Source organism: Pseudophryne corroboree, chromosome 2 (genome assembly GCF_028390025.1).
Source record: "Pseudophryne corroboree isolate aPseCor3 chromosome 2, aPseCor3.hap2, whole genome shotgun sequence".
Taxonomy (NCBI): Eukaryota; Metazoa; Chordata; class Amphibia; order Anura; family Myobatrachidae; genus Pseudophryne; species Pseudophryne corroboree.
In genome coordinates this window covers 909309064-909336299 of record NC_086445.1, presented here as the reverse complement: position 1 = coordinate 909336299, position 27236 = coordinate 909309064, and the positions used below count along the sequence as shown (strand labels likewise).

The window sequence follows — 27236 nt, the reverse complement described above, 5'->3', positions numbered from 1 at the left end:
TAATGGGGTTAGCACAGATTAAGACAGGCATTCCCAACCGCGGTCCTCAAGGCACACCAACAGTGCAGGTTTTAGTGATATCCAGGCTTCAGCACAGGTGACATAATTAGTTGCTCAGTTATTTTGATTTAACCATCTGTGCTGCAGCCTGGATATCACCAAAACCTGCACTGTTGGTGTGCCTTGAGGACCGTGGTTGGGAATGCCTGGATTAAGAGGTTGAGTCAATTAGCTGTAAGACCCCTCACTGTACCAAGTAAATGCAACTACGTGCAATAATAGTGCACATAAGACTGCTGGCTCTGGCTGCGTACAAAAACCTGTGATTACGGGGCTAAATCAGTCCACAAGGAGGAGAAAGTTGCAGTGCCGTATGCAGTACATACATCAAGCAGACGATTCCTCAATTCCCCGACACCAATACAATCCACCGATAAAAAATGCAGTTAGGTGGACATTGATGGTTGGCAATCTGACAGTGATGATCAGTCAACGAAAATCAGCGAAAATTGACCAAATTCTACCGTAATGTATGATCCTCATAAGGCTTCAGTTTACTAAAGTGCGAAAAACACTATTTCCAGTGAAAATGTGTGTATTTGCCGGCAACTGGGCTTCCCCCTAGAGACCCGGTCAAAATACTGGTAGTCAAGATCCCGACAGTCAGAAGACCAACAGCAAGGTTCCAACAGACAGAATCCCTACACATCCTAGAGGTAAGTACAGGGTTTGGGGTTAGAATTATGCACTAGAGCAGAGGTTCCCAAATGCTGTCCTCAAGGCACCCCAACAGTCCAGGATGTAGGTATATCCATGGCTCAGCACAGATGGTTAAATCAAATTGACTTAGGTGCTAATTAATACCCCTTTCACATCGCACAAATAACCCGGTACCGACACGGCATATTGCCGTGTCGAACCGGGTCAGTGTGCGATGTGAAAGCACACTGGGCGATTTAGCGGGTCGCCTGACCCGGTAAATCAACCCGGTAAAAAAGAAGGGTTTTACCCGGGTTGATTACCGGGTCAGGTGCGGTGTGAATGGGAGCCGTGTCGATGCGACACGGTTCCCATTCACAAGATAGGGAGAGGCGGCGCTGGAGATGAGCTCATCTCCCGACGCCGCCTCCACCCCCGCCCCTGCTGCTGCTGCGGCCTCCGTTGTCATGGCAACCGACCCGGTATATTGCCGGGTCGGGAAGCCTGCAACGGAGCGCAAATGCCGGATCCCACCCGGTAAGTACACGTTTGTCTTACCGGGTAGGACCCGGCATTTGCGGTGTGAATGCAGCATAAGTCACCTGTGGCCAAGCATGGATACATTTAAAACCTGGACCGTTGGTGTGCCTGGAGGACCGCATTTGGGTACCTCTACACTAGGGAGAGGGATGGAGTTAGGCTGCGTAGGAGGGGAAGGTTAGGGTAAGGCTGCAGGAGAGGGAGCGCAGTTAAGGTTAGACTGTGGAAGGGGGAGGTTATGCTTAATGCTGCTTACACATCGCAAAAACCTGCTTTTGAAATGGTATTTGAAACGGTTCTTAAAACGGGTCTGAGCAGTTAAACCCCTTTCACATCTCATGTTGTAACCAGTAAGTTACCATTTCATTACCGTTTTGGTACCTTTCACACTGAACCCGATTCACCCATAGAAAACAGTGGTTGTCATTATAAATGGACTTTTCTGGCCCACACATTATTAATAATTATTAATTAATTCATTATTAATAATTTGGATAGTCGTACGATGGAACCCAGCAGCTTGAAGCATTTTTGCTATGTTTTTATATATGAGGGTATCCTTGACTATCCCAGTAATTTGGCAGCAGATTTCCTCATCCCCTCTGATCCTAAAGCAGCTCCCTCACCTCTTCATCACTCCAATTAGACATTTTATAATGGCTTTGCAGTCTAAGGGGTATATGCAATTGCGGTCGAATTCCCGAAATTGTCGAATTTCGGGAATTTTTCGCCCAAAAAAAAAATCGTCAATGCAATTCAGTGCATTCCGTCCAAAAAACGGACTTTCAAAATTCGACTTTTTGAAATTCGACTTTTGTCAAATTCGACTTTTCTGCAATGATACAAGTGCTGCAATTCGACCAAAGTGTATTCAATTGAAGTTTGGAAATTCGACAACAGTGCTTTTAGACAGTAAATTCGACATTTTCAATCCGCCACACTTTGGTGGGTGAAACTAATAAAAGAAATTTAAAACATGTTTTTTTTGTGTTTTTTTTATTGATAATAGCATATCTATTTATATTAGAAGGGATTAGGTACTTGGTTTGTCTTTTTTGGAGGCACAAGTATTATTTATATATTTTTTAAAATATTTTTTTTTTTTTCTAGATGGAATGGTAAAATTCAGAAAAAAAATGGCGTGGGGTCCCCCTCCAAAGCATAACCAGCCTCGGGCTCTTCGAGCTGGCCCTGGTTCTAAAAATGCGGGGAAAAAATTGACAGGGGATCCCCCGTATTTTTAAAACCAGCACCGGGCTCTGCGCCTGGTGCTGGTGCAAAAAATACGGGGGACAAAAAGAGTAGGGGTCCCCCGTATTTTTTACACCAGCATCGGGCTCCACTAGCTGGACAGATAATGCCACAGCCGGGGGTCACTTTTATACAGTGCCTTGCGGCTGTGGCATTAAATATCCAACTAGTCACCCCTGGCCGGGGTACCCTGGGGGAGTGGGGACCCCTTCAATCAAGGGGTCCCCCCCAGCCACCCAAGGGCCAGGGGTGAAGCCCGAGGCTGTCCCCCCCATCCAAGGGCTGCGGATGGGAGGCTGATAGCCTTGAGTAAAATGACAGAATATTGTTTTTCCAATAGTACTACAAGTCCCAGCAAGCCTCCCCCGCAAGCTGGTACTTGGAGAACCACAAGTACCAGCATGCGGAGGAAAACCGGGCCCGCTGGTATCTGTAGTACTACTGGGGAAAAAATACCCAAATAAAAACAGGAGACACACACCGTGACAAGTACAACTTTATTACACACTGCCGACACACACATACTTACCTATGTTGACACGAAGCAGTCGGTCCTCTTCTCCAAGTAGAATCCACGGGTACCTGAAAATAAAAGATAATTATACTCACCTGATCCATGGTCCAGAGATAAATCCACGTACTTGTCAAAAAAAGAAAACGAACACCCGACCAGCGAACTGAAAGGGGTCCCATGTTGACACATGGGACCCCTTTCCCCGAATGCAGAGAGACCCCCCCGTGACTGCTGTCACTGAAAGGTCTCGTAAGCCAATCAGCGAGCGCAACGTCCTTGCACTCTGCTGATTGGCTCTGTGCGCGTCTGAGCTGCCAGCGCATCGCACAGCTCCCTCCATTATATTCAATGGTGGGAACTTTGCGGTTAGTGGTGGGGTCACCCGCGGTCAGCGGCTGACCGCGGGTAACCCCACCGCTGACGGCAAAGTTCCCACCATTGAAAGTAATGGAGGCAGCTGTGTGATGCGCTGTCTGAGCTTAGACGCGCACAGCCAATCAGGTGAGCGCCACGGAGTAGCGCTTCCTGATTGGCTGAAGGGACCTCAGTGACAGGAGTCACGTGATGTCCCGGCATTCGGGGAAAGGGGTCTCATGTGTCAACATGGGACCCCTTTCAGTCCGGTGGTTCGGGTGTTCGTGTTTTTTTTTTTTGCCAAGTACGTGGATTATCTCTGGACGTGGATTTATCTCTGGACACTGGCAGGTGAGTATAATTTTTTGCACAGGTACCCTCGGATCGTCGGAGACTGTGGCAGTCGGCGTGTCAACATAGGTAAGTATGTATGTGTGTCGGCAGTGTGTAATAAAGTTGTACTTGTCACGGTGTGTGTCTCCTGTTTTTATTTGGGTATTTTTTTTTCAGTAGTACTACAGGTACCAGCGGGCCCGTTTTTCTCCCGCATGCTGGTACTTGTGGTTCTCCAAGTACCAGCTTGCGGGGGAGGCTTGCTGGGACTTGTAGTACTATTGGAAAAAACAATATTCTGTCATTTTACTCAAGGCTATCAGCCTCCCATCCGCAGCCAATGGATGGGGGGGACAGCCTCGGGCTTCACCCCTGGCCCTTGGGTGGCTGGGGGGGGGGACCCCTTGATTGAAGGGGTCCCCACTCCCCCAGGGTACCCCGGCCAGGGGTGACTAGTTGGATATTTAATGCCACGGCCGCAGGGCACTGTATAAAAGTGACCCCCGGCTGTGGCATTATCTGTCCAGCTAGTGGAGCCCGATGCTGGTGTAAAAAATACGGGGGACCCCTACTCTTTTTGTCCCCCGTATTTTTTGCACCAGCACCAGGCGCAGAGCCCGGTGCTGGTTTTAAAAATACGGGGGATCCCCTGTCAATTTTCCCCCCGCATTTTTAGAACCAGGACCAGCTCGAAGAGCCCGAGGCTGGTTATGCTTTGGAGGGGGGACCCCACGCCATTTTTTTTCCGTGTTTTTCCCGTTTAAACGTTTATAAAGCCACTCTCACATGTGTCTCCTGTGTTTTCCAAGCTGTTTCCTGGTTGTGGCTGCTGACATCACACATGGAGACAGCCTATGACTTGCTGGGGCTTGCAAATACCGTTTCAGACCCTTTCACACTGCACAGTGAAATGGGACTGAAACGGGTAGGACCCTTCTTTTTTACTGTTTCAAAATACCGGTATTTTGAAAACGGTAAATTGAAGGGGACCCTTTCACATCGCAGCCGTTTAGGAAGCCAGTTAAAACGGCAAAATACCGGGTATAAGCTGCGGTGTGAAAGGGGTATCAGATAGATAGATAGATAGATAGATAGATAGATAGATAGATAGATAGATAGATAGATAGATATCAAAGCAATTCTCATTTCGCTCAAGATGACGAAAGCAGGAAATATTAATTGAAAATACAGTTCACTTCAATTTTCAGTACATTTTTTCTTCAACAGAAACTGAAAGCCAGGTTTGGAACATAGATTTGTTCCTTAGATTTGGAACATAGTTCCAAACCGGGTCAATCCTGGACAGAACACTTTCCACTGCTGCGCCGATCTGGGCTATTCCCAGATCAGCGCCGTTCACACTGCAGACGAGTGCTGGTTCCAGCGCTTGAAGATGACATCATCTCCTTGTGCCAGAATCGGTCTCTCCCCCTGCTGTAAATGGGTCCCGGTTTAGATGACCTCGGATACTTGTTTACACTAAGCATTACCCTGGTCCTGGTAGGGCTTCCCAGGGGATTTTTGTGTCAGTGGAAAAGGGGTATAATACTCCACTGGTGCAATAAGCTGGGCTATTGCCAGGTCTACATGGGTTATTCACCAAAAAAGGGAAAGAAACTGGAATGAGGGGTGGGAGGGGGAGGGGAGAGGTAAAGTCAGTTGCACAGGATAAGGAATTATAGAAGAGACCCCTAATTCATATATCTCATTGATTGTTCATATTTTCAAGGGGGTGCTACCACAGATCATATTATAGATTCGTAACAAAGGGAAAGGAAAGGATCTGTCTTAGGTGCACAAAATTTAAAATATAACTTTTAATTATTGCCGTTAAAATCTTTGATTTAACACTATATTGTAGCGTATTCTACTGAGTAGCTAATATGCGAAATATTAAAACCACAAATAACAAATATGTGAAAGTATAACAACACTGTGAATTACAAAATTCACGTTCTACGCGTCTGCTTCTCCTGTTTAGAAATACAAATTAACAGAAATGTGACAAGTTAATGTATTGTGTTTAGCATAGAAGAATGCATCCCTAGGTCTCAGAATCCCGAGTAAATGAGACACGGAATTAGTATAGATACGGGGTTCAATAGGCAATCCACGTGCGGGATGTGAAACATCATACCAGTCCTAACATAACAGGGATCGCTTAGAAGAATCTTCAGCTAGGTCCTTTAATACTGTGATTATAAGTGTTTATCAGAATGACAGTCAGTTCCTAGAATACCACTATTAACATTGGCAATTATCAAGCGATAGAAGAGTCTGATATCACATCCACTCCCGTGTGAGCGAGACCACACAGCGTATGTAAGCTGTGACAGGCCACCTACATGCGGGATGTGAAATAACACAATAGTTGGAGTATAATAGATACCGCTTACAGACATTAATGCTAGTTATCACTGAAGTACAGATTTACCTTAAAAGAATTATCAGACACTAATGTATATATATATTGATAATAAACAATATTCTGCCTAAGGGATCTGTACAGGCAATTGGCCCTCAATAGGTGATTATATTGGTATCTTACCAGACCCTAATTAAAGGACCACTGACAATTACGACACTTCTATTAATGTGGATAGTAAGGTCACCCTGAGTCATATACTCGGGTGAAGAGAGAATAACCTGATCATCCATAATAGATCACAGTAATTAACCTAGCCACAGAGCGCCGGCTGTATACTTGACCTAGAGTCACACATATGGGTGAAGAGTTGATGAATTGACCAGTTATAATAGATTACAGCAATCGACTGAATTCAGTCCAGCCGCAGAGTGCCTACTGTATATCTGACTGCAATCTAATATCTATTTATACACACTCATCACGCTGTGAACTTCTCCTGTATAAGACCACTAACAATTGTTATAAACAACTAAGCGCCATCCATATATTATATCTATCTCCCCTTCTCTCCCTCCCCCCCCCCCTTTTTTTGATTAACATTTTGGTTTATCATCATCAGAACAAATCTCTAGTGATACATAGTTTGACATCCATGAACAACTAACTGCAGATAGAATTTAACACCTGACACTACGAGTGAGAGGTGTACCGGTATATAATTTCTTACATGAAAAATACCACAGGATCACCCCCCCAATATACAGCACGCCTGACACTATAAGTGAGAGGCGAACTAGTATACAATCTCACGTATGAGAAATATTATGGGGTTACTCCCCGACATTTAATGCGCCTGACACTATATGTGAGAGGTGATGTGATATCATAAAATATCAATAACACAAGGGGGATGTGAATATGAGATCCTATGGTACAAGACAGACACCTGACACTATAAGTGAGAGGTGAACTAACAGTGGAATGATACATCTCAAACAAAACGATTAAGAATCCGACAATTTTTGAAAGGAGATGTCATACTATCACACTGAGATTTGAATATTTGTGAAATTCATATGGGGACCTATTACTATAATTATAGGGTGCACTATGTGTTTATAACGGTCTTTTAGATTAATGAGAGTGACGGCACACAAATACATGTGTGACTGACCTTGGAAGTTTAAGTGACTAGCAACAGATTAATGAACAAAGGAACAATTCATCACATCTTTTAAGATTGCAACATATGTTCCAGTCATAGAATCCGGGCTCTGTGCCAGAAACACTCATCCAACTATTGAAGTGTTAGAAACATTCTTCTAAACATTGAGGTTATTATTTGAATATTAATATATTTATGTGAAACACAAACATGAAATATCACCGATATAAATAAATAAAAACAGGGATCTAACAGAACAGACACCAAACAGACGCTCAGCTTTTTTTTTTTTTAAATCTATGTTTATTTTCTTTTTTTGTAATTCACAGTGTTGTTATACTTTCACATATTTGTTATTTGTGGTTTTAATATTTCGCATATTAGCTACTCAGTAGAATACGCTACAATATAGTGTTAAATCAAAGATTTTAACGGCAATAATTAAAAGTTATATTTTAAATTTTGTGCACCTAAGACAGATCCTTTCCTTTCCCTTTGTTACGAATCTACATGGGTTATTGCCAGGTCTACCCCGGTTATTGCCGGGTCGTGGCTTGGTGTAAAAGGGTCCTTGAAAAATAGCCCGGTTTGAGTGACCTTGCAATCCGACCCAGGTAGCTAACAGAGTCAGACCTGGGAAGGACCCAGGTAGCCTGCGGTGCAAAAGGCACAACCCAGGTCATCCGACTCGGGTAACACTATTAACATAGAGAGAGCCGGATCACCGGCACTTGGGGATTATGTAATCTCCAAGCGCCGGCAGAACAGAAAGACGGATGCAGTCTGAAATGGGTCCACCTGCCAATATACCTGGTCCAGACTGCAGTGTGAACAAAGTTTGACCATACTTGCCTACCTGGACCTCTCCATAAGGGAGAACATGCTCTGTTCCTGGACTTTCCTGGTAATGTATGATTGCCATCACCTGTGGTGAGCTAGTTAATTGATAAGAAAGGTGTTTCACCTCAGGTGATGGCAATCATACATTACCAGGAAAGTCCAGGAACAGAGCATTTTCTCCCTCATGGAGAGGGTCAGGTAGGCAAGCATGATTTTGACCCAGCTGTGACATGGTTTGGACCAGTGTTCGAAAACCAGGTTGGTGGAAAAGAGTTACTAGTAAATCAAGGCAATAGGAGGTTCTCTTTAGCTGTAATTAGCAGCAATAGGAAACCAGTCATTTCAGATTTTAGTAAATGTGACAGAAAGTTTCGAAAGTTCTCACCTTTCTCCCTATTCTCTAATACAGTGACACAGCAGAAAGCTGTATACATGGTATCTTACACTTTCCCTACCTTAATAATCAAACAGTGTAATCACTTAGGAAGGTGGAGCTGCTTCTACAGCTATCAGTATTAATAGCTAGATCATTGTGATATTTTTCTGTAGAATGAGGTTTTCTATAGAATAAGAATTTACCTAGCAAATATTTGCAGGATTTACAAAGTCTATTATTTTAAATTTTTGATGTTTAAAATAACACATAAAAATGCAGATTCTACATGTCTACAATGCACATGGCGTACATTGTACATTGCATACTAGCCTCCTGCAGAACATTGCACCCAAATGACTGCTTGTGAATATATACTTGTCTAGGTAATTCCATCTACTAGCCTCCTGCAGAACATTGCACCCAAATGACTGCTTGTGAATATATACTTGTCTAGGTATACTGAAAATGAGAGCTGCAGATTATCACTACTGATTGCACTGAATTACTAATTATCAAATTGGGTGATAAGAATTATAGCATTGCTATAGGAATAAGGAATCTGTTTTTTTTATTAGATTGCTTATGCACATGATAGGTTGCTATTTATAAATTGGAATGTTATTTCCTGAGTATAGGCATGAGGGCATGACTCTGATAAATTTCAGTTGGTTGGTATGTTAGCTTGTTTTCTTTAAACTTTTTTATTACTAGCCATTGCTGGGGGTGGGATCATTGGAGTTGGGTGTAATCAGTGTATTCACATGCTTGGTCCATTACTTAAAGAGCATTAAGGAGGCTTCGGCCGTAGGCTTGTGGACATTATTCAAAGGATAACAACAATTTTAAACATCATTTTGACTTTACACCGACGTTAAACCGAAGGTAAACAGTAGGACATCAATCATTCCACAATCTGGACCACTGAAGGACAGATTACAAACAAATGTGAATCCTATTCCTCTACACAACAAACTACTCCAGTCTGACACTTATAACTTAAATCTGTGTTAGGAATGCTGCAAGACCTTTTCACTTCATCCGCAACTACTCAAATTTATGTCTATACAGTAGCTTACCAAAAATAAGATTTTACTTACCGATAAATCTATTTCTCGTAGTCCGTAGTGGATGCTGGGACTCCGTCAGGACCATGGGGATTAGCGGCTCCGCAGGAGGCAGGGCACAAAAATAAAAGCTTTAGGACTAGGTGGTGTGCACTGGCTCCTCCCCCTATGACCCTCCTCCAAGCCTCAGTTAGGATACTGTGCCCGGACGAGCGTACACAATAAGGAAGGATTTTGAATCCCGGGTAAGACTCATACCAGCCACACCAATCACACCGTACAACCTGTGATCTGAACCCAGTTAACAGTATGACAAACGTAGGAGCCTCTGAACAGACGGCTCACAACAATAACAACCCGATTTTTTTGTAACAATAACTATGTACAAGTATTGCAGACAATCCGCACTTGGGATGGGCGCCCAGCATCCACTACGGACTACGAGAAATAGATTTATCGGTAAGTAAAATCTTATTTTCTCTGACGTCCTAGTGGATGCTGGGACTCCGTCAGGACCATGGGGATTATACCAAAGCTCCCAAACGGGCGGGAGAGTGCGGATGACTCTGCAGCACCGAATGAGAGAACTCCAGGTCCTCTTTAGCCAGGGTATCAAATTTGTAGAATTTTACAAACGTGTTCTCCCCCGACCACGTAGCTGCTCGGCAGAGTTGTAATGCCGAGACCCCTCGGGCAGCCGCCCAAGATGAGCCCACCTTCCTTGTGGAATGGGCCTTGATAGATTTAGGCTGTGGCAGGCCTGCCACAGAATGTGCAAGTTGAATTGTGCTACAAATCCAACGAGCAATCGTCTGCTTAGAAGCAGGAGCACCCAGCTTGTTGGGTGCATACAGGATAAACAGCGAGTCAGATTTTCTGACTCCAGCCGTCCTTGAAATATATATTTTCAATGCCCTGACAACGTCCAGCAACTTGGAATCCTCCAAATCGCTAGTAGCCGCAGGCACCACAATAGGCTGGTTCAGGTGAAACGCTGAAACCACCTTAGGCAGAAACTGAGGACGCGTCCGCAGTTCTGCCCTGTCCGAATGGAAAATCAGATATGGGCTTTTATACGATAAAGCCGCCAATTTTGACACTCTCCTGGCTGAAGCCAGGGCCAGTAGCATGGTTACTTTCCATGTAAGATATTTCAAATCCACCGATTTGAGTGGCTCAAACCAATGGGATTTGAGAAAATCCAAAACTACATTAAGATCCCACGGAGCCACTGGGGGCACAACCGGGGGCAGTATATGTAGTACTCCTTTTACAAAAGTCTGGACTTCAGGAACTGAAGCCAATTCTTTCTGGAAGAAAATCGACAGGGCCGAAATTTGAACCTTAATGGACCCTAATTTGAGGCCCATAGACAATCCTGTTTGCAGGAAATGTAGGAATCGACCCAGTTGAAATTCCTCCGTCGGGGCCTTCCTGGCCTCACACCACGCAACATATTTTCTCCAAATGCGGTGATAATGTTGTGCAGTCACCTCCTTCCTGGCTTTTACCAGGGTAGGGATGACCTCTTCCGGAATGCCTTTTTCCCTTAGAATTCGGCGTTCAACCGCCATGCCGTCAAACGCAGCCGCGGTAAGTCTTGGAATAGACACGGTCCCTGCTGAAGCAGGTCCCGTCTTAGAGGTAGAGGCCACGGATCTTCCGTGAGCATCTCCTGAAGTTCCGGGTACCAAGTTCTTCTTGGCCAATCCGGAGCCATGAGTATCGTTCTTACTCCCCTTTGCCGTATAATTCTCAGTACTTTTGGTATGAGAGGCAGAGGAGGAAACACATACACTGACTGGAACACCCACGGTGTTACCAGAGCGTCCACAGCTATTGCCTGAGGGTCTCTTGACCTGGCGCAATACCTGTCCAGTTTTTTGTTGAGGCGGGACGCCATCATATCCACCTTTGGTTTTTCGCAACGGTTCACAATCATGTGGAAGACTTCTGGATGAAGTCCCCACTCTCCCGGGTGTAGATCGTGTCTGCTGAGGAAGTCCGCTTCCCAGTTGTCCACTCCCGGAATGAACACTGCTGACAGTGCTATCACATGATCTTCCGCCCAGCGAAGAATCCTTGCAGCTTCTGCCATTGCCCTCCTGCTTCTTGTGCCGCCCTGTCTGTTTACGTTGGCGACTGCCGTGATGTTGTCCGACTGGATCAACACCGGCTGACCCTGAAGCATGGGTTTTGCCAGGCTTAGAGCATTGTAAATCGCTCTTAGCTCAAGTATATTTATGTGAAGAGACATCTCCAGGCTTGACCACACTCCCTGGAAGTTTCTTCCCTGTGTGACCGCTCCCCAGCCTCTCAGACTGGCATCCGTGGTCACCAGGACCCAGTCCTGTATGCCGAATCTGCGGCCCTCTAACAGATGAGCACTCTGCAACCACCACAGAAGAGACACCCTTGTCCGTGGAGACAAAGTTATCCGCTGATGCATCTGCAGATGCGATCCGGACCATTTGTCCAGCAGATCCCACTGAAAAGTTTGTGCGTGGAATCTGCCGAATGGAATCGCTTCGTAAGAAGCCACCATTTTTCCCAGGACTCTTGTGCATTGATGCACAGACACTTTTCCTGGTTTTAGGAGGTTCCTGACAAGTTCGGATAACTCCCTGGCTTTCTCCTCCGGAAGAAACACCTTTTTCTGAACCGTGTCCAGAATCATTCCCAGGAACAGCAGACGTGTCGTCGGGGTCAATTGAGATTTTGGAAAATTCAGAATCCACCCGTGCTGTTGCAGCACTACTTGGGTTAGTGCTACTACGTCCTCCAGCTGTTCTCTGGACCTTGCCCTTATCAGGAGATCGTCCAAGTAAGGGATAATTAATACGCCTTTTCTTCGCAGAAGAAACATCATTTCGGCCATTACCTTGGTAAAGACCCGAGGTGCCGTGGACAATCCAAACGGCAGCGTCTGAAACTGATAATGACAGTTTTGCACCACGAACCTGAGGTACCCTTGATGTGAAGGGCAAATTGGGACATGCAGGTAAGCATCCTTGATGTCCAGGGACACCATAAAGTCCCCTTCTTCCAGATTCGCTATCACTGCTCTGAGTGACTCCATCTTGAACTTGAATTTTTGTATGTACAGGTTCAAAGATTTCAGATTTAGAATAGGTCTTACCGAGCCGTCCGGCTTCGGTACCACAAATAGTGTGGAATAATACCCCTTTCCCTGTTGTAGGAGGGGTACCTTGACTATCACCTGCTGAGAATACAGCTTGTGAATGGCTTCCAATACCGTCGCCCTGTCTGAGGGAGACGTTGGCAGAGCAGACTTTAGGAACCGGCGAGGGGGAGACTTCTCGAATTCCAACCTGTAACCCTGAGATACTACCTGCAGGATCCAGGGGTCCACCTGTGAGTGAGCCCACTGTGCACTGAAATTCTTGAGTCGACCCCCCACCGCCCCTGAGTCCGCTTGTAAAGCCCCAACGTCATGCTGAGGGCTTTGCAGAAGCCATGGAGGGCTACTGCTCCTGGGAGGGAGCTGCTTGGTGCACTCTCTTACCCTTTCCTTTGCCTCGGGGCAGATATGACTGTCCTTTTGCCCGCTTGTTCTTATAGGAACGAAAGGACTGCGGCTGAAAAGACGGTGTCTTTTTCTGTTGGGAGGGGACCTGAGGTAAAAAGGTGGATTTCCCGGCTGTTGCCGTGGCCACCAAATCCGATAGACCGACCCCAAATAATTCCTCCCCTTTATACGGCAATACTTCCATATGCCGTTTGGAATCCGCATCACCTGACCACTGTCGCGTCCATAAACTTCTTCTGGCAGATATGGACATCGCACTTACTCTCGATGCCAGAGTGCAAATATCCCTCTGAGCATCTCGCATATAAAGAAAAGCATCCTTTAATTGCTCTATAGTCAATAAAATACTGTCCCTATCCAGGGTATCAATATTTTCAGTCAGGGAATCCGACCAAACCACCCCAGCACTGCACATCCATGCTGAGGCGATGGCTGGTCGCAGTATAACACCAGTATGAGTGTATATACTTTTCAGGGTAGTTTCCAGCCTCCTATCAGCTGGATCCTTGAGGGCGGCCGTTTCAGGAGACGGTAACGCCACTTGTTTTGATAAGCGTGTGAGTGCCTTATCCACCCTAGGGGGTGTTTCCCAGCGTGCCCTAACCTCTGGCGGGAAAGGATATAATGCCAATAACTTCTTTGAAATTAGCAGTTTTCTATCGGGGTTAACCCACGCTTCATCACACACTTCATTCAATTCCTCTGATTCAGGAAAAACTACAGGTAGTTTTTTCAGACCCCACATAATACCCCTTTTTGTGGTACTTGCAGTATCAGAGATATGTAAAGCCTCCTTCATTGCCGTGATCATATAACGTGTGGCCCTACTGGAAAATACGTTTGTTTCTTCACCGTCGACACTAGATTCGGTGTCCGTGTCTGGGTCTGTGTCGACCGACTGAGGTAAAGGGCGTTTTACAGCCCCTGACGGTGTCTGAGACGCCTGGACAGGTACTAACTGGTTTGCCGGCCGTCTCATGTCGTCAACTGATTTTTGTAACGTGCTGACATTATCACGTAATTCCATAAACAAAGCCATCCATTCCGGTATCGACTTCCTAGGGGGTGACATCACCATTACCGGCAATTGCTCCGCCTCCACACCAACATCGTCCTCATACATGTCGACACACACGTACCGACACACAGCAGACACACAGGGAATGCTCTTATCGAAGACAGGACCCCACTAGCCCTTTGGGGAGACAGAGGGAGAGTTTGCCAGCACACACCCAAGCGCTATAAATATATAGGAACAACCCTACAGAAGTGTTGTTTCCTTTATAGCAGCTTAATATATCAATATCGCCAAAAAAGTGCCCCCCCTCTCTGTTTTTTTACCCTGTTTCTGTAGTGCAGTGCAGGGGAGAGTCCTGGGAGCCTTCCTCGCAGCGGAGCTGTGCAGGAAAATGGCGCTGTGTGCTGAGGAGATAGGCCCCGCCCCCTATTTCGGCGGGCTCTTCTCCCGGTGTTTGTGAGACCTGGCAGGGGTTAAATACATCCATATAGCCCCAGGGGCTATATGTGATGTATTTTTAGCCAGAACAAGGTATTATCATTGCTGCCCAGGGCGCCCCCCCCCAGCGCCCTGCACCCTCAGTGACCGCTGGTGTGAAGTGTGCTGACAACAATGGCGCACAGCTGCAGTGCTGTGCGCTACCTCATGAAGACTGAAAAGTCTTCTGCCGCCGGTTTCTGGACCTCTTCACTTTTCGGCATCTGCAAGGGGGTCGGCGGCGCGGCTCCAGGACCGGACTCCATGGCTGGGCCTGTGTTCGATCCCTCTGGAGCTAATGGTGTCCAGTAGCCTAAGAAGCCAATCCATCCTGCACGCAGGTGAGTTCACTTCTTCTCCCCTAAGTCCCTCGTTGCAGTGAGCCTGTTGCCAGCAGGACTCACTGAAAATAAAAAACCTAATAACTTTTTCTAAGCAGCTCTTTAGGAGGGACACCTAGATTGCACCCTGCTCGGACGGGCACAAAAACCTAACTGAGGCTTGGAGGAGGGTCATAGGGGGAGGAGCCAGTGCACACCACCTAGTCCTAAAGCTTTTATTTTTGTGCCCGGTCTCCTGCGGAGCCGCTAATCCCCATGGTCCTGACGGAGTCCCAGCATCCACTAGGACGTCAGAGAAAACATCTGAATTCTCACCTGTAACAATGTTCAGGGGCGTATCTATGCTTTGGCCAGGATGGCACTCGCCAGGGGCGCCAGCAGCGGTGCCACCTGCGGCCGCACAAAGTGAAAAAAACTAAACAAACTACAACTCCCAGAAGCCACCTTGCCTGGTACAGCTGCATGCCTATTGGCTGTATGCCCAGGGTAGGCGTGTACTGTACTTGTCAGCAGCCGCGGGATGTTCATGGAAGCTAAGCAGTGGACAGTGAGTGACGTGACCCGCTGTAACTTGTGAGTACAGCGGTGGTGGTAAAAATATAATAGGGTAGTGGCAGGGTTAATCCTCTGACAGTTGTTACCCCTCCTTCCCTCCTCTCACAGCCTTCATGTCAGCACAGGAACGAGTGATGGATGGTGAGAGGCGAGCAGCAGCCAGTGCCAGATTAAGGTCCTCATGGGCCTGGAGCTTTAATTTATGAAGGGCCTATTGTGCGCCGCTGCAGGGGGTGTGACCAGCGTGGTGGGGGTGTGACTACCGATATGGGTGTGTGGTGTGGCTAGCACCATGGAGGGCATAGCTACCCACTTACCTAACTATGGTTTATTTTTATGCTGCGAGCTAACGTACCGGTATATACGGTATTTGGATTGTGGGAGGAAACCCACGCCAGTGTGGGGAGAATATACAAACTCCACGCAGTTAGGGACATGGTGGGAATCCAACCCATGACTTTAGTGCTGTAAGGCAGTAAAGCTAACCATCACACCATCCGTAGACCTGTTAGTGGTGGCAGTCCAATCCACATGGAATTTTTTTCCCCAGAACATTTTTCAAAATACTATCCTGTGACTAAACTCATTAATGAGCATGTACTGCTATGGTTTTTTCTAATATGCATTTTCAGTTTCTTTTAACATGCCACTACCATGTAAAAAAAAAAATATATGCATTAACGAATATGGTAAAAACCCGGATACAAAAAACAAAACAAAAACAGACAGAATATGATTTGAAGTTTCCAATTAGCTTCATTAGTCACACCCGCTCCCCGCACTCACTACACTACCCCTAACCCTGCACCCGCTCCCCGTACACACTATACTACCCTAACCCTGCACCTGCTCCCTGTACACACTACACTACCCCTAATCCTGCACCCGCTCCCAGTACACACTACACTACCCCTAACCCTGCACCCGGTCCCCGTACACACTATACTACCCCTAACCCTGCATCCGCTCCCCGTACACACTACACTACCCCTAACCCTGCACCCGCTCCCCGTACACACTACACTACCCCTAACCCTGCACCAGCTCCCCGTACACACTATACTACCCCTAACCCTGCACCCGCTCCCCGTACACACTATACTACCCCTAACCCTGCACCCGCTCCCCGTACACACTATACTACCCCTAACCCTGCACCCGCTCCCCGTACACACTACACTACCCCTAACCCTGCACCCACTCCCCGTACACACTACACTACCCCTAACCCTGCACCCGCTCCCCGTACACACTATACTACCCCTAACCTTGCATCCGCTCCCCGTACACACTACACTACCCCTAATCCTGCACTCGCTCCCCGTACACACTATACTACCCCTAACCCTGCACCCGCTCCCCGTACACGCTACACTACCCCTAACCCTGCACCCGCTCCCCGTACACATTACACTACCCCTAATCCTGCACCCGCTCCCCGTACACACTATACAGGTTGAGTATCCCTTATCCAAAATGCTTGGGACCAGAGGTATTTTGGATATCGGATTTTTCCGTATTTTGGAATAATTGCATACCATAATGAGATGTGATGGGACCTAAATCTAAGCACAGAATGCATTTATGTTACATATACACCTTATACACACAGCCTGAAGGTCATTTAATACAATATTTTTAATAACTTTGTGTCTTAAACAAAATGTGTGTACATTGAGCCATCAGAAAACAAAAGTTTCACTTTCTCACTCTCACTCAAAAAAGTCCGTATTTCGGAATATTCCGTATTTCGGATATTTGGATATGGGATACTCAACCTGTACTACACCTAACCCTGCACCCACTCCCCGTACACACTACACTACCCCTAACCCTGCACCCGCTCCCCGTACACACTACACTACCCCTAACCCTGCACCCGCTCCCCGTACACACTACACTAGCCCTAACCCTACACCGCTCCCCGTACACACATTACCCCTAAACCTGCACCCGCTCCCCGTACACACTACTTCTAGCACCCGCTCCCCGCACACTATACTACCGCTAAACCTGCACCCACTACCCGCACACACTACACTACCCCTAATCCTGCACCCGCTCCCCGCACACTATACTACCGCTAAACCTGCACCCACTACCCGCACACACTACACTACCCCTAATCCTGCACCCGCTCCCCGCACACTATACTACCGCTAAACCTGCACCCACTACCCGCACACACTACACTACCCCTAATCCTGCTCCCGCTCCCTGTACACACTACACTACCCCTAATCCTACACCCGCTCCCCACACACTATACACTACACCTAACCCTGCACCCGCTCCCCATACACACTACACTACCCCTAATCCTACACCCGCTCCCCGCACACACTATACTACCGCTAACCCTGCACCCGCTCCCCGTACACACTATACTACACCTAACCCTGCACCCGCTCCCCACACACTATACACTACACCTAACCCTGCACCCACTCCCCGTACACACTACACTACCCCTAATCCTGCACCCGCTCCCCGTACACACTACACTACCCCTAACCCTACACCCGCTCCCCGTACACACTATACTACCGCTAACCCTGCACCCGCTCCCCGCACACTATACTACCGCTAAACCTGCACCCACTACCCGCAAACACTACACTACCCCTAATCCTGCACCCGCTCCCCGTACACACTACACTACCCCTAACCCTACACCCGCTCCCCGCACACACTATACTACCGCTAACCCTGCACCCGCTCCCCGCACACACTATACTACCGCTAACCCTGCACCCGCTCCCCGCACACTATACTACCGCTAAACCTGCACCCACTACCCGCACACACTACACTACCCCTAATCCTGCACCCGCTCCCCGTACACACTACACTACCCCTAACCCTGCACCAGCTCCCCGTACACACTACACTACCCCTAACCCTACACCCGCACACACTATACTACCGCTAACCCTGCACCAGCTCCCCGTACACACTACACTACCCCTAATCCGCTCCCCGCACACACTACACTATCGCTAACCCTGCACCCGCTCCCCGCACACACTATGCTACCGCTAACCATGCACCCGCTCCCCGCACACACTATACTACCGCTAACCCTGCACCCGCTCCCCGCACACAATACACTACCCCTAATCCGCTCCCCGCACACACTACACTACCGCTAACCCTGCACCCGCTCCCCGCACACACTATACTACCGCAAACCCTACACCCGCTCCCCGAACACACTATACTACCGCTAACCCTGCACCCGCTCCCCGTACACATTACACTACCCCTAACTCTGCATCCGCTCCCCGTACACACTACACTACCCATAATCCTGCTCCCGCTCCCCGTACACACTACACTACCCCTAACCCTGCACCCGCTCCCCGTACACACTACACTACCCCTAATCCTGCACCAGCTCCCTGTACACACTACCCCTAACTCTGCACCAGCTCCCCGTACACACTACACTACCCCTAACCCTGCACCCGCGCCCCGTACACACTACACTACCCCAAATCTTGCACCAGCTCCCTGTACATACTACACTACCCCTAATCCTGCACCAGCTCCCTGTACACACTAGTGATGAGCGGGTTCGGTTCCTCGGAATCCGAACCCCCCCGAACTTCAGCCTTTTTACACGGGTCCGAGGCAGGTTCGAACCTTCCCGCCTTGCTCGGCTAACCCGAGCGCGCCCGAACGTCATCATCCCGCTGTCGGATTCTCGCGAGGCTCGAATTCTATCGCGAGACTCGGATTCTATATAAGGAGCCGCGCGTCGCCGCCATTTTCACACGTGCATTGAGATTGATAGGGAGAGGACGTGGCTGGCGTCCTCTCCATTTATAGAGAAGAGAGTAGAGAGTTAGAGACACTATTTAGTATTTACTAATTTTGGGGAGCATATTAGGACTGGAGTACTACTACTTGCTGATAGTGTGACCATTGACCACCAGTTTAATTAATCCGTTCTCTGCCTGAAAAAAAACGATACACAGTGCGACACAGTCACATACCCAGAGGCAGAACTCTGGGAGGCAACGGAGTCAGCTGCCGCCGGGCTCCTGCTTTGAAGGGGGCCACTTCTCCTCCTGTTCCATGTGTTCAGCGACATTAATCAATTAAGTTAATTGACAGCAGCCAGTATCTCTTCCGTAGCCGACTTCCCCACTAGTCACTACACCTTACAAATCACACCCTCTTTATTATAGATACACTGGTAGCAGATACCTTACTGATGAAGCTATTTGCCCCTATAAAGGAAGCATGAGAATTCTAACTATGGCCCTCATTCCGAGATGATCGGTCGCAAGGCGAATTTATCAGAGTTACACACGCTAAGCTGCCGCCTACTGGGAGTGAATCTTAGCTTCTTAAAATTGCGACCGATGTATTCGCAATATTGCGATTACTAACTACTTAGCAGTTTCAGAGTAGCTCCAGACTTACTCTGCCTGTGCGATCATTTCAGTGCTTGTCGTTCCTGGTTGACGTCACAAACACACCCAGCGTTCGCCCAGGCACTCCCACCGTTTCTCCGGCCACTCCTGCGTTTTTTCCGGAAACGGTAGCGTTTTCAGCCACACGCCCCTGAAACGCCGTGTTTCCGCCCAGTAACACCCATTTCCTGTCAATCACATTACGATCGCCGGAGCGAAGAAAAAGCCGTGAGTAAAAATACTTTCTTCATAGTAAAGTTACTTGGCGCAGTCGCAGTGCGAACATTGCGCATGCGTACTAAGCGGATTTTCACTGCGATGCGATGAAAAATACCGAGCGAACAACTCGGAATGAGGGCCTATATGAAGTTATTTATCAGACAATTACAAGTAACTTCATATACTGTAGTTAGAATTCTCATACTTCCTATGCATGAGCAGATATCTCCATCAGTAAGGTGCATGCTTCCAGTGTAATAGGTTGTGGGTTCTAATCCTGGATATGACACTTACAAATTAATTGTCAGAGAAATAATCAGCAATGTGAGTGACTGAGCAGATCTATGTAGTGTGTGGCTGGACCCCTACATAGATCTGCCCAGTTGCAATGGTTTTGTAGTAGCTTCATATAGTTAGAATCTGCAGGCTTGCTATGCAGGAGAAAATATGTGTGTATATATATATATATATATATATATATATATATATATAGGGGGGCACCAATATTTTGCTTGCCTCCGGGCACCTGGGACAAACTTACGCCACTGCACATACCATATCTGTGCTCAGCCTCAGTGTGCTGCATCATCATATGTAATACTGTATATCTGACTGTGCTGAGTGCTCACTGCTCACACAGCTTAATTGTGGGGGAGACTGGGGAGCAGTTAGAGCAGGAGTACATAAATAATATATTTTAAGTACAGTACACACTTTTACTGCCAGTGTGACTGACCAGTGACCACACTGACCACCAGTATATTGTGATTGTCTGCTTAGGACGGAGTACTACTTGCTGATAGTGTGACCAGTGACCAGTGACCACCACCAGTTTAATTAATCCGTTCTCTGCCTGAAAAAAAAAACGATACACAGTTTGACACAGTCACATACCATATCTGTGCTCAGCCCAGTGTGCTGCATCATATGTAATACTGTATATCATTATCTGACTGTGCTGAGTGCTCACTGCTCACACAGCTTAATTGTGGGGGAGACTGGGGAGCAGTTATAGCAGGAGTACATATTTTAAGTACAGTGCACACTTTTGCTGCCAGAGTGCCACTGCCAGTGTGACTGACCAGTGACCACTGACCACCAGTATATTGTGATTGTCTGCTGACCACTAGTATATTGTGATTGTCTGCCTGAAAAAGTTAAACACTCGTCGTGTGGTGTTTTTATAAACGCATTCTGCAGACAGTGTCCAGCAGGTCCGTCATTACATAATATATACCTGTCCGGCTGCAGTACTAGTGTGATATATATATATATTTTAATTTTATCTCATTATCATCCAGTCTATATTAGCAGCAGACACAGTACGGTAGTCCACGGCTGTAGCTACCTCTGTGTCGGCAGTCGCTCGTCCATCCATAATTGTATACCACCTACCCGTGGTTTTTTTTTCTATCTTCTTGATACTAGTAGCTTACTTTAGGAGTCTGCAGTGCTGACAGACAGTGTCCAGCAGGTCCGTCATTACATAATATATATACCTGTCCGGCTGCAGTACTAGTGTGATATATATATATATATTTTATTTTTATCTCATTATCATCCAGTCTATATTAGCAGCAGACACAGTACGGTAGTCCACGGCTGTAGCTACCTCTGTGTCGGCAGTCGCTCGTCCATCCATAATTGTATACCACCTACCCGTGGTTTTTTTTTCTATCTTCTTGATACTAGTAGCTCACTTTAGGAGTCTGCAGTGTTGACAGACAGTGTCCAGCAGGTCCGTCATTACATAATATATATACCTGTCCGGCTGCAGTACTAGTGTGATATATATATATATATATATATTTTAATTTTATCTCATTATCATCCAGTCTATATTAGCAGCAGACACAGTACGGTAGTCCACGGCTGTAGCTACCTCTGTGTCGGCAGTCGCTCGTCCATCCATAAGTATACTAGTATCCATCCATCTCCATTGTTTACCTGAGGTGCCTTTTAGTTGTGCCTATTAAAATATGGAGAACAAAAATGTTGAGGTTCCAAAAATAGGGAAAGATCAAGATCGACTTCCACCTCGTGCTGAAGCTGCTGCCACTAGTCATGGCCGAGACGATGAAATTCCATCAACGTCGTCTGCCAAGGCCGATGCCCAATGTCATAGTACAGAACATGTAAAATCCAAAACACCAAATATCAGTAAAAAAAGGACTCAAAAATCTAAAATAAAAATTGTCGGAGGAGAAGCGCAAACTTGCCAATATGCCATTTACCACACGGAGTGGCAAGGAACGGCTGAGGCCCTGGCCTATGTTCATGGCTAGTGGTTCAGCTTCACATGAGGATGGAAGCACTCAGCCTCTCACTAGAAAAATGAAAAGACTCAAGCTGGCAAAAGCACAGCAAAGAACTGTGCGTTCTTCGAAATCCCAAATCCACAAGGAGAGTCCAATTGTGTCGGTTGCGATGCCTGACCTTCCCAACACTGGACGTGAAGAGCATGCGCCTTCCACCATTTGCACGCCCCCTGCAAGTGCTGGAAGGAGCACCCGCAGTCCAGTTCCTGATAGTCAGATTGAAGATGTCAGTGTTGAAGTATACCAGGATGAGGAGGATATGGGTGTTGCTGGCGCTGGGGAGGAAATTGACAAGGAGGATTCTGATGGTGAGGTGGTTTGTTTAAGTCAGGCACCCGGGGAGACACCTGTTGTCCGTGGGAGGAATATGGCCATTGACATGCCTGGTGAAAATACCAAAAAAATCAGCTCTTCGGTGTGGAAGTATTTCAACAGAAATGCGGACAACATTTGTCAAGCCGTGTGTTGCCTTTGTCAAGCTGTAATAAGTAGGGGTAAGGACGTTAACCACCTCGGAACATCCTCCCTTATACGTCACCTGCAGCGCATTCATAATAAGTCAGTGACAAGTTCAAAAACTTTGGGCGACAGCGGAAGCAGTCCACTGACCAGTAAATCCCTTCCTCTTGTAACCAAGCTCACGCAAACCACCCCACCAACTCCCTCAGTGTCAATTTCCTCCTTCCCCAGGAATGCCAATAGTCCTGCAGGCCATGTCACTGGCAATTCTGACGAGTCCTCTCCTGCCTGGGATTCCTCTGATGCATCCTTGCGTGTAACGCCTACTGCTGTTGTTGCTGCTGGGAGTCGATGGTCATCCCAGAGGGGAAGTCGTAAGACCACTTTTACTACTTCCACCAAGCAATTGACTGTCCAACAGTCCTTTGCGAGGAAGATGAAATATCACAGCAGTCATCCTGCTGCAAAGCGGATAACTGAGGCCTTGGCATCCTGGGTGGTGATAAACGTGGTTCCGGTATCCATCATTACTGCAGAGCCAACTAGAGACTTGTTGGAGGTACTGTGTCCCCGGTACCAAATACCATCTAGGTTCCATTTCTCTAGGCAGGCGATACCGAAAATGTACACAGACCTCAGAAAAAGACTCACCAGTGTCCTAAAAAATGCAGCTGTACCCAATGTCCACTTAACCACGGACATGTGGACAAGTGGAGCAGGGCAGGGTCAGGACTATATGACTGTGACAGCCCACTGGGTAGATGTATGGACTCCCACCGCAAGAACAGCAGTGGCGGCACCAGTAGCAGCATCTCGCAAACGCCAACTCTTTCCTAGGCAGACTACGCTTTGTATCACCGGTTTCCAGAATACGCACACAGCTGAAAACCTCTTACGGCAACTGAGGAAGATCATCGCGGAATGGCTTACCCCAATTGGACTCTCCTGTGGATTTGTGGCATCGGACAACGCCAGCAATATTGTGTGTGCATTAAATATGGGCAAATTCCAGCACGTCCCATGTTTTGCACATACCTTGAATTTGGTGGTGCAGAATTATTTAAAAAACGAGAGGGGCGTGCAAGAGATGCTGTCGGTGGCCAGAAGAATTGCGGGACACTTTCGGCGTACAGGCACCACGTACAGAAGACTGGAGCACCACCAAAAACGCCTGAACCTGCCCTGCCATCATCTGAAGCAAGAAGTGGTAACGAGGTGGAATTCAACCCTATATATGCTTCAGAGGTTGGAGGAGCAGCAAAAGGCCATTCAAGCCTATACAATTGAGCACGATATAGGAGGTGGAATGCACCTGTCTCAAGCGCAGTGGAGAATGATTTCAACGTTGTGCAAGGTTCTGCTGCCCTTTGAACTTGCCACACGTGAAGTCAGTTCAGACACTGCCAGCCTGAGTCAGGTCATTCCCCTCATCAGGCTTTTGCAGAAGAAGCTGGAGACATTGAAGGAGGAGCTAACACAGAGCGATTCCGCTAGGCATGTGGGACTTGTGGATGGAGCCCTTAATTCGCTTAACAAGGATTCACGGGTGGTCAATCTGTTGAAATCAGAGCACTACATTTTGGCCACCGTGCTCGATCCTAGATTTAAAACCTACCTTGGATCTCTCTTTCCGGCAGACACAAGTCTGCTGGGGTTCAAAGACCTGCTGGTGAGAAAATTGTCAAGTCAAGCGGAACGCGACCTGTCAACATCTCCTCCTTCACATTCTCCCGCAACTGGGGGTGCGAGCAAAAGGCTCAGAATTCCGAGCCCACCCGCTGGCGGTGATGCAGGGCAGTCTGGAGCGACTGCTGATGCTGACATCTGGTCCGGACTGAAGGACCTGCCAACAATTACGGACATGTCGTCTACTGGCACTGCATATGATTCTCTCCCCATTGAAAGAATGGTGGAGGATTATATGAGTGACCGCATCCAAGTAGGCACGTCAGACAGTCCGTACTTATACTGGCAGGAAAAAGAGGCAATTTGGAGGCCCTTGCACAAACTGGCTTTATTCTACCTAAGTTGCCCTCCCACAAGTGTGTACTCCGAAAGAGTGTTTAGTGCCGCCGCTCACCTTGTCAGCAATCGGCGTACGAGGTTACTTCCAGAAAATGTGGAGAAGATGATGTTCATTAAAATTAATTATAATCAATTCCTCCGTGGAGACATTGACCAGCAGTAATTGCCTCCACAAAGTACACAGGGAGCTGAGATGGTGGATTCCAGTGGGGACGAATTGATAATCTGTGAGGAGGGGGATGTACACGGTGATATATCGGAGGATGATGATGAGGTGGACATCTTGCCTCTGTAGAGCCAGTTTGTGCAAGGAGAGATTAATTGCTTCTTTTTTGGTGGGGGTCCAAACCAACCCGTCATTTCAGTCACAGTCGTGTGGCAGACCCTGTCACTGAAATGATGGGTTGGTTAAAGTGTGCATGTCCTGTTTATACAACATAAGGGTGGGTGGGAGGGCACAAGGACAATTCCATCTTGCACCTCTTTTTTCTTTCATTTTTCTTTGCGTCATGTGCTGTTTGGGGAGTGTTTTTTGGAAGGGCCATCCTGCGTGACACTGCAGTGCCACTCCTAGATGGGCCAGGTGTTTGTGTCGGCCACTAGGGTCGCTTATCTTACTCACACAGCTACCTCATTGCGCCTCTTTTTTTCTTTGCGTCATGTGCTGTTTGGGGAGTGTTTTTTGGAAGGGCCATCCTGCATGACACTGCAGTGCCACTCCTAGATGGGCCAGGTGTTTGTGTCGGCCACTAGGGTCGCTTAGCTTACTCACACAGCTACCTCATTGCGCCTCTTTTTTTCTTTGCGTCATGTGCTGTTTGGGGAGTGTTTTTTGGAAGGGCCATCCTGCGTGACACTGCAGTGCCACTCCTAGATGGGCCAGGTGTTTGTGTCGGCCACTAGGGTCGCTTAGCTTACTCACACAGCTACCTCATTGCGCCTCTTTTTTTCTTTGCGTCATGTGCTGTTTGGGGAGTGTTTTTTGGAAGGGCCATCCTGCGTGACACTGCAGTGCCACTCCTAGATGGGCCAGGTGTTTGTGTCGGCCACTTGGGTCGCTTAGCTTAGTCATCCAGCGACCTCGGTGCAAATTTTAGGACTACAAATAATATTGTGAGGTGTGAGGTGTTCAGAATAGACTGAAAATGAGTGGAAATTATGGTTTTTGAGGTTAATAATACTTTGGGATCAAAATGACCCCCAAATTCTATGATTTAAGCTGTTTTTTAGGTTTTTTTGAAAAAAACACCCGAATCCAAAACACACCCGAATCCGACAAAAAAAATTCGGTGAGGTTTTGCCAAAACGCGGTCGAACCCAAAACACGGCCGCGGAACCGAACCCAAAACCAAAACACAAAACCCGAAAAATTTCAAGTGCACATCTCTAGTACACACTACCCCTAACTCTGCACCAGCTCCCCGTACACACTACACTACCCCTAACCCTGCACCCACGCCCCGTACACACTACACCACTCCCTACCCTGCACCTGCTCCCCACACACACTACCCCTAACCCTGCTGGGGGCGTATTAATGAGTAATGGGGGCATGGTCACCTATGTAATCTGTGAAGGGTGGGTCAGGGTGACAAGGCCGCTAGCAGGATGGTGGCTGTGTCACTAATATACTGAGCAGTCAGTACCTCACTCCTGCTGCCGCCGCCCCCTGCCACTTGCTGTACAGTGCAGAGCCATAGCAAACAGTCCCCTCGTGTGATATGGCCGCCTATGCACAGCAGCGTACAGCCGTATCACAGATTGCGTATCTTTTAATTGTGTCCTACAGGGCTTCCGTAGCCCTGGAGGACACACAGTAAGAGAGCCCACATGGCTGCCGCCGCGCACACTGGACCACCTGTGTGTGCCCTTTTGCAATGGAGTAGGCTGCGTCCTGTAGCGATAGCACAGCCCAGGGGGCACCTGGCACTCTGCCCCCCTGGCCAGCCCGCCACTGGACTGGACTGAGGGTTCTAGGTGGGAGGGTACTGGGATAGGTGCAGTGGGCTGTTTGGGGAGGGAAGGCAGGGAGACACTGGGATGGGGATCAGTAATGGTGGGGACACTGAGCTGGAGAAGGGGCAGACACTGGATGGGTACACTAACCTGCTGCACCTGCGCATTTACGTTCACAACAGCCTCTTGAGCAGCTCTACCTGCATCATTTGCCATACAGTGTGGGACGGATACAGTGCGGGACCGATACAGTGCGGGTGGGATACAGTGTGGGACGGATACAGTGCGGGAGGGATACAGTACGGGTGGGATACAATGTGGGACGGATACAGTGCGGGTGGGATACAATGTGGGATGGATACAGTGTGGGATGGATACAGTGCAGGTGGGATA

The 27236-nt window shown here is 47.7% G+C and overlaps 1 protein-coding gene across 5 annotated transcripts in view; it reads right to left on the bottom strand.

Annotated features, from left to right (window-relative positions):
- LOC135050015 (apoptosis-inducing factor 3-like) overlaps positions 1–27236 on the bottom strand; it is a 309250-nt gene that overhangs the window by 268640 nt on the left and 13374 nt on the right. The window lies entirely within an intron of this gene.